Here is an 8,787-nt window from a genome sequence, read left to right on the forward strand (position 1 = left end):
GGGAGCCCCGGCCAAGCCCGGGGACTGGAGGGCGCCCCCTCCCAGCGCCCGAACCCAGGCAACTTCCCGCCGCCCTGGCAGGAGTTTCTCCGTAGCCCACGGACATCCGGGAGGCTTGTGGAGGGCAGGCGGGTAACCCCCACTCCCACCCCACCTTTATCCAGGGGCAGCCAGAGGAGCCAGCAGGTCGGGACTCGCTGAGGGGGCTCCACGCGGGGCCTCCCACGCACAGGTACGCGCTGGTCCTCGGGGTGTCCCCAGTTTGGGAGGGAGACACGCACAGTTGCTCCCGTCCACACTCCTCTCGTGTCCTGGCTCCATGACTGGGAGTCTGGGAAAGAATAATGGGTGTCTGAGACCTACCCCTCCGCCAGTGTCGCCCCGCTCTTTCTGGGCGTAGGAGCGGGCTGGCTGCTTCTCTCCCGCACCTTCCTCGTCTTGGGCTAGAACTGGGGCTTCCCACCGGCTGCGCCTCCCTCAGCGGCGCCATCTGAGGTCGGAAGCAAAGCTGGAGGGGCGTCCAGGCCAGAGGACTCAGGCTGGGGCGGGAGCCTCGGCAGCCTGGTGGGAGCTGGTGCCCACTGCAGGGTGCGTGTACGGGGCTGCCTGCGTGTGCTTGTTGTGTGTCACTTCTGGGAGCGTACCCTGTGTGTCCACGGGGTGTGTATGCGCCCACGGAAGTCCTCTGTGCATGCGTGTCTGTGCCATAGGCGTGGAACACCTCGTGCACCCATGGTACTTGCCCGGAGAGTAGGAGGCCAGCGAGGGAGCGGCCCTACTCCAGGGTCTCTTCGCTGCTCATCCCTGCAGCTGGCCCAGATTGCACCCTACTCAGCCGGATCGCGGCCCACTTTCCCCACAGCCGCAGCTTCCGGCGGCTGCACACTTCTTAGTGCTCAACCTGCCTTCCCAACTCGTTGTGCCCTTCCCTTCTTGGAGAGTGAGGAGAAGAGGGGATGGAGGAATCCGTTTCCATCCCCCGCGACCCCCTCATCTAGGGCGGAAGCGCAAGCTCGGCTGGGTGCTCCCTGCACCCTTGATCGCCGCTCTCGGTTTTCAGCACCAGGGTCCGGACAGCTCCACACCCGGCCCTGAGGGTCCTCTTCCCTTGCCCCGGCCTGGAACGCCCCCACCCTGGCCTTCATAGCTTCCAGCTAGCTCCAGAACCCTATCCTAGACCCTCCTCCCTGCCCCCAACACAAACACACAACCTGCCTTCCCATCCCGTACCTCTGTCGGGTGGGCAGGAGCTCCCAGGACCAGAACCTGCCTGGGAAATCTCTGAAACTGACTAGCAGGCGTCATCACATCGCAGCCCGTCTTTCTCCAAAGGGCAGTGACTGAAGAGAGACTGCTACAGCCCTGCCACAGGCTCCCCTTTCCCACCTCAGTTCATTAAAATAAGTGAATAAAGCCAGATTCCTTCCCCCAAAAGCCTAGCCAGACTTCAGAAGGCACTGCTGGATCTAGGATTTTCTGGATTCTACAAACGCAACTGGTGGCCCCTGGGACCCCCTTCCAGACATTCTCACAGTCCCAGCTTCCTTTCTTTTTCTAAATCCAGGCCTCCTCCTGTGGAAGGGGATGGAATGAACCCCAACCATCTCTCCATTTCCAGCAGCAGAGAGGGTTCAGATGTGTCATGCCTTTGGGGGCGCTGGATGGGATGATGTATGTGCAGATCCTCACCAGAGATGTGCCCTGGGCACCCCAAGATGCCTCTAGAGGTGACTTTTATGGGGCCAGGTCTCCGTGCAGACTGCTTTCACTGGGATGTGGTCACCCAGAGACCTCTGAGGTAGCCCCCACCCCAAGTGGGGTGGGGATACAGCAACTCTATCTGTGGCTCTCCCCACTCCTTTAGCTGGCAAACACCAGATATGTTGCTGGAATATGGTCCTAGACACCTCTCCTTAGTGAGAGAGAAAGGTATCTCCTTCGTGTCATCCCAAACCCTCCAGGAAGAGCAGAAAGGGTCGATGTGATGCCTTAGCTGATTCAGGGATGGGTGAAGAAAGTCAAGGAGAAGTCCCCTCTCCCCATCCTGCCCTACCCTGCTTCTGAGAACTTTGGTAAGCTGGAGATGGGAAGCCCTTCTCCTACTAGGGAATCAGGCAACTCTTCCTATCTCCACATTCTTCTCTCTCAGGCAGCAGAGACTAGGCCAACCTTGTCAGATCTGGCCCAGGGCAGATCCATGTGTTGTCTTTGTTCCACTGAGGCAAAGGTCAGGAGAGATCTGGACTTGGGGAGGAGGGTGCCTCTTTGCAGAAGCTCTGGGACCTGGGGTGAGGCATGCACACTGTCAGCAGGAAATGGCCTTTTCTCTGAAGCAGCCATTGTTCTGCCTGCTGCTGAGCTACCACAGTGAGGAGAGAAAAATCCCCCCAGGCTGGGGACAAGGGAAGGAGAAGCAGCCACCCCAGTACAGTGGTACTTCCTTCTGACAGGGTAGAAGCCTAAGCCCAGCTCCTGTGACATTCTCAGAGTGTCCACGGGTCTCAACGGAAGCCTGAAAATGGCTGTTCTCTCAAGTGAATTACTTCTCAGACAAAAAGAACTGCGTATGACTCAGTGAAGGAGATGGCAGTGTGGACAAAACACACAGAGAGTAAGGGGATGAGCCTTCCACGAAAGGTCAATGTCCTCCCCAGGGTCTTTCAGCCCAAATTCAGTCCCCTAGGAGTGCAAAGCTGCCATCGTCTGCCTAGCCCCATGCCTGGCCACTTTCCAGGCTGCCCTGGCTCCATGACCTTCCTCTGTGCTCAGCTGGGTAACATCTGGCTGCAGCTTCAGGGGAAGGCTGGCCAAGGTCGGGCAGGTACAGGGAAGTTTGCTTGTGGATATGAGCATGGTTTCTCTGGTTTTGCATAGCAGGGACCTTGGAAACAAAAGCCAGGGAAGGTGCATGGCCCCACCCTGCAGGAAGCCAGCACTGGGCATCGGGGTGAGAGCCCGAGCCTCTGCAGTTGTCCTTGTCTAATTGCAGATATCATGGGCCAGAGGAGCTTCTGGTCTCTTAAGTGCCCTGACTCAGGTGCTCAGCAGGGAGCTGGACTGATGCAGCACCATGCCCAACACAGAGGGCCAAATTCTCCCTTCAGCCCCATGTTGTTTGCTTAAGTAAGTCCTTATGATGAGCCTCAGTTTCTCCATCTGCATAATGGGGATTAGCTGAAGCAGAGAAGGTACCCACAGGCTTGTCCTGAGTGTGTCTGAACAACATTTTATTAGCATCTGAAGTCAGAGCTTGTCAGGAGAGCTGGCTCCTTTGTTCACTAAAATGTCTGGGTTCCTGAGAGGCTCAGGGTGCTTTCGGGTATGGGAAAGGCTGATTCAGGTTCAGTGGTAACTTTATCACCTCCTGGCCAAGTTCTCTTCCTGCCAGGGTCTCGGCCTCTCCCTGTAGATGGAAGCCCATGTCCCACTGTTCAGAAACTGGAGACCCACTGTGCCCAGGGGAAGCATGTGTGGAGAACAGCTCCAGGCTGGCCAAAACCACCCCACCCTGACCCCCAATCAGGACTCCAGCTGGCAGCTCCTATGCCCCGAAACAAAGACAGGAGGATCTATGGCAAAATGGAAAGAGTTCTAAAGTTTACTCTCGGGGACAAGAAGCTCAGGGTCTTCCCTCCTACAAGAAATCATGTGGAGGCCTCCTGATCACCTCACTGTCTGGCAGCTGGACCCCTGGGCACAGTGGGGGCTGAGCCAAGGTCTGAGAGAGCTGGCATAGGTAACTAACTGTGTGCTTGTCCCCGAGTGGAGCTTGCCAGGATACCTAGATCTCATGCCCAAGGCCACTGTTTGGATTGTGCAGCCGTCACAGGAATACTCAGTGTGAGTGCCCTTGAGCATTTTATTGAGGATGACGTCCGTGAGACTGGGAGGGCATCCCCTCAGCATAGAAGAGCACCCCGTGGGCAGTGGCTCTGCTTCCTCAGAGGCTGCAAGGTGCAGGGTCGGTGCTGACAGTGGGGAGGGGGCGGGATTAACCTAGCCCTGTCTCTCCTGGCTGTGTGACCTTGGATTCAACATTTCTTCTCACAGCGTGAACATAAATGAAGCACCGGCCATGGCCCTTCATGGGACTATAGTTAGAGTTGATGAGATACAGTGAAGACAAGTGTGTCAAGGGAGTGGGCAGGTACTGTTGGCCCTGAGAAGACCCCAAATGCTATTCCTTCCTGGCAAGCTTTCCTGCTGCCAGGGTCTCAGCCTCTCCCTGAGAATGGAAGCCCAGGCACTGCCATTCAAGAATACAAGGAGGTCCCCTCCCCAGGAGGGAGGGATTTAGGGTGTGTGTTAGCATCAGAGTCCACAGCTTTGTTAAGTGACCAGTTCTGGCCACCTCATATCCGCCCTGTTGGTAAACAAGGGATTCCCTGCCCTAAATAGTACGAGATGGCTGAACATACAACACCGGACAATGGCAGATGAGATTGGCAGCAGTTTATTCACCACCTGCCTTCACAGCCTGGGGGAGGAGGATGCAGCACGCCATGCAGGGCATATGAGGGTTGCAGCTGGGAGTGGCACCAGGAGCTGAGCCAACAGCAGGGGCTGTGGGAGGCAGCTTTATAGTGAAAAAGGATATGGTATCCCCGGTTCCTGCAGGAGGTTGTGATTGGCTTGTTTGAATAAATTCGTGGGCTGGCTGGGTAGTGAAACCCATTAGGCTGAAGACCAGGTGCAATGCGGCTATCCTGGCCAACAGGAAACTAGCCAGGTGGGGAGCTTTTCTCCCTGGGTGGGAACGAGCATGTCTGGAGAGAGCTGGGGAATTCGTGGTTGGGCCTTTGGGACTCAAAGATGTCAAGACAGCCCTTGAACTGTAGGCCTTATAATAAAATGCTTCAGGCCCTGTGCCCAATCTCACTAACCTTTGCAACATCCCTGTGAGTTACATTTCACAGATGAGGAAACTGAGGCAGGGTATGAACCAAGACCACCCAGGTCAGGCTTTGTGCCCAGGTCTCCGGACTCCACAGTACATGCTGTCTGTGTCCATCAGGGAAGACACCTGTAAGCTGCAACCACTTCCCAAAGCAGGCACAGTGAGTGTCACTGTCTCCAGATGCCCTGGAAGTTCTCTGCCCTTTTTAGAACAGGATTCTCTGCAGCTTTGTTTCTATTTGGGATGTAATTGAACAGAACCTCAGACCCTCTTTGGTGCCTACTGATTGCAGATTGTGGAACTGGTAAATAGATTTGCATATTAAATCAATGATATTTCTATTCTGAAAGTCAAGGCTTACGAGTGTGGACTTGAGCTGACCAGATAGGTGGGGAGACCTGGGTTCCAGCCTAGCCCAGTCCCTCCCTCGCTGTGTGGCTTCAGGCAACCTTCCCTCCACTGGACTCAGACTTCTCAGCAGTAACCAGAGGGGACTAGATGGGCTTGAAAGCGCCTTCAGTTTTGTTTTGAGATGGGATCTTGCTCTGTTGCTTAGGCCAGAATGCAGTGGTGTGAACACAGGTCACTGCAGCCTCGAACTCCTGGCTTCAAGCATCTTCCCACCTCAGCCTCCTAAAGTGTTGCGATTACAGGTGTGAGCTATCATGCCCAGGCAGCCTTTCAGTTTCACTGGGCGGTGAATCCTCAGAGTCTTTACCTGTGGAATAAAAGGTCCTATCCATGCAGGCAGAGGATTAGAAGGCAAGTGGTGGGAGGACATTTTTGTTCCTGTGGAGTCGGGAAGAGTCATGTTGACTTCGTCTTTTGGGATGAATAGATGGTAAGATGGTAGGAGTGTAAGTCTAAATCTTTCCCCAGCCCCCAGCCCAGCCCAGCCTCACCTGCCTCAAGAAATTCACTATACTTTGCTGGCCAAGGCCTATTTCCAGAAAATGCTCAGAGGACAGAAAATTCTGTGAAATGTTGCCATCTGGTTTTTAGAGCCCTGGAGTCCTGAAGTTGTCAGCCCAAACGCAGCTCAGCCCGGCAGACCCTCGCCTCCAGACCTATCTCTTTCGGCATGGGCATTTGCTACATCTTTTAATTTTTTCCTTCCCCCCTCCTGTAAGGTTGCTGGATTTAGCAAATAAATACCCAGTGAAATTTTAATTTCAGATAAATACAATTATTATTTTTTAGATACAGGGTCTTGCTCTGTTGTCCAGGATGGAGTGCAGTGGTGCAATCATAGCTCATTGCAGCCACAAACTCCTGGGCTCAAGTGATCCTCCTGCCTCAGCCTCCTGAGTAGCTGGGACTACAAGTGCACCACCATGCCCAGCTAATTAAAAAAAAAAAAAATTTAGAGACGGTGTCTTGCCATGTTGCCCAGGCTGGTCTCCCAAAGTGCTAGGATGTGCTAGGATTACAGGTGTGAGCCACTGCACCCAGTGTCAAACAAGTTTTAATATAAATATGTCTCAAGATTCCCCGTTCCTAGGACCCAGAACCTGTCCATACTGGAATCTGTCTCCTCTATCCTCACCCTCTTGCACTTTGAGGCCCAGGGTTTCTTCTGCCTCCAGGGAGAGGAGTGTGCCAGCTTGGCCCAGTGACTTGGTGTATGTGTGTATGATGCTGATAAAACAGAAAATAATAACAGCAGCTAAGAAAGCTGAGTTCCAAGTTCATATCACCAGGAGTGGGCTAGATTTGAACCTGAGATTTGTGTTCATTTTGTGCTTGTTCTTCAGCACCAGGGTAGATTTACAGAGTCAGCTCACAAGAGAGGCATCTGGTGCAAACCTGCAGGCTCATTGCCATGGGTCAGGTGGCAGCACTGCGGTGTGTGCTGAGAGCAGCAGGTGGGCCCTGTCCCTGTGCAGGGCCAACCAGCCCACCATGCAGCATTCAGGCTGCAGGCCAGATTGCTTTGCAGGGGTTGTGTTTGATTCCACCTCTCAGTCTGCCGATGAATGCAAGTCCTCGTGACTTTCCCTTTGGTGGCCCAGGCTGTTACTGAACCATCTGCTCCCTAGCTGGGCTTGCAGCTGGGAGTTCATGCATGATAGAAACTTTTCCTGCCAGCGTTTGGCGTTTGAAGCCAACCTGATGGGTTGGGATGCAGTGATGTCCCCCCATATTTCGGGGAGGTGAAGACAGGCTCCTATGTGGGCACTCGTCCAAATTCCATTTGAGGCTTGATGACTTCCAGACATCTCCACTAAAATTGGGGTAAGGAAGTGGGAGTGTGTATTTTAAATCTCATTTTGGAGATGAGGCTAAATTAACTTCTCTGAGATGACACAGTGCTGAGACCAGCTCAGTCGGGGAGACCCTAACCCAGCGGCACTACAGGAATTAAAGACACACACAGACACAGAAATATAGAGGTGTGAAGTGGGAAATCATGGGTTGCACAGCCATCAGAGCTGAGAGCCCTGAACAGAGATTTACCCACATATTTATTAACAGCAAACCAGTCATTAACATTGTTTCTATAGATATTAAATTAGCTAAAAAGTATCCCCTATGGGAAACGAAGGGATGGGCCAAATTAAATGAATAGATTGGGCTAGTTAACTGCAGCAGGAACACACCCTTAAAGACACAGATCGCTCAGGCTTTTGTTTGTGGCTTAAGAATGCCTTTAATCGGTTTTCCACCTTAGGCGGGCCAGGTGTTCCTTGCCCTCATTCCTGTAAACCCACAACCTTCCAGCTTGGGCGTTAGGGCCATTATGGACACACCACAGTGCTGCAGAGATTTTATGGCCAGTCTTGGGGCCAGTTTATGGCTGGATTTTGGGGGACTTGTTCCCAAAAACACAGTGCATAGCTAAAGAGCCTCAGGCCTGACTTCACACTTACTCTTCCTTCTGGAGTCAGTGATCTCTCATAGCTGTGGCCATTCCTTACAGGTAGAGTCCGAAAATAAAGGCTGTCACCCTGGCTGCATATGAGAATCACTTACGGAGGTTTACAAACGCTCAGGTTCAACCTGCAGAGATTCTGATTTAGTTCATCTGGGTGCTGCCTGGCACCAGCGGGGAGTGAAGGCTCCCAGGTGATTCTAAGGAGCACACAGGGCTAAGGGTCATCACTGAGGAAGTGAGAGATGGCATAGGCCAGGGGCTCCCAGACCTTACTGCACATTGGAATCATGGGGGATCTTTAAAAATACTGACAGCTGTCTCCCTCCCCCAGACATTCTGATTTGATTAGTGTAAAAATCAGGCTTTTGGCCAGACGTGGTGGCTTGAGCCCCACGTTTCCAAAGAGCTCCCAGCACTTTGGAAGGCTGAGGTGGGAGGATCACTTGAGGCCAGGAGTTCGAGACCAGCCAGGGTAACATCCCCTGCACCCCCATCTCTATTTTTAAAAAATTAAAAATTAGCCAGGCATGGTGGCATGCACCTGTATTCTTAGCTACTGGGGAGACTAAGGAAGGAGGATCTCTTGAACCCAAGAGTTCTAGGATGCAGTGAGCTATGATGGCACCACTGCACTGCATTCCACATCCAGTCTGGGCAATAGAGTGAAACTGTCTCTAAAAAAAAAAAAATTAAGGCCGGGCACAGTGGCTCATGCCTGTAATCCCAGGACTGTGGAAGGCCGAGGTGGGCAGATCACTTGAGATCAGGAGGTTGAGACCAGCCTGGCCAACATGGTGAAACCCCATCTATACTAAAAATACAAAAAGTAGCTGAACGTGGTGGCCAGTACTTGTAATCCCGGCTACTTGGGAGGCTGAGGCAGGAGAATTGTTTGAACCCGGGAGGTGGAGGTTGCAGTAAGTCAAGATCACACCTCTGCACTCCAGCCTCGGTGACAGAGTGAGACTCCATCTCAAAATAAATAAATAAATAAATAAATAAATAAATAAATAAA

This window comes from Colobus angolensis, unplaced genomic scaffold (genome assembly GCF_000951035.1).
Source record: "Colobus angolensis palliatus isolate OR3802 unplaced genomic scaffold, Cang.pa_1.0 Scaffold182, whole genome shotgun sequence".
NCBI lineage: Eukaryota > Metazoa > Chordata > Mammalia > Primates > Cercopithecidae > Colobus > Colobus angolensis.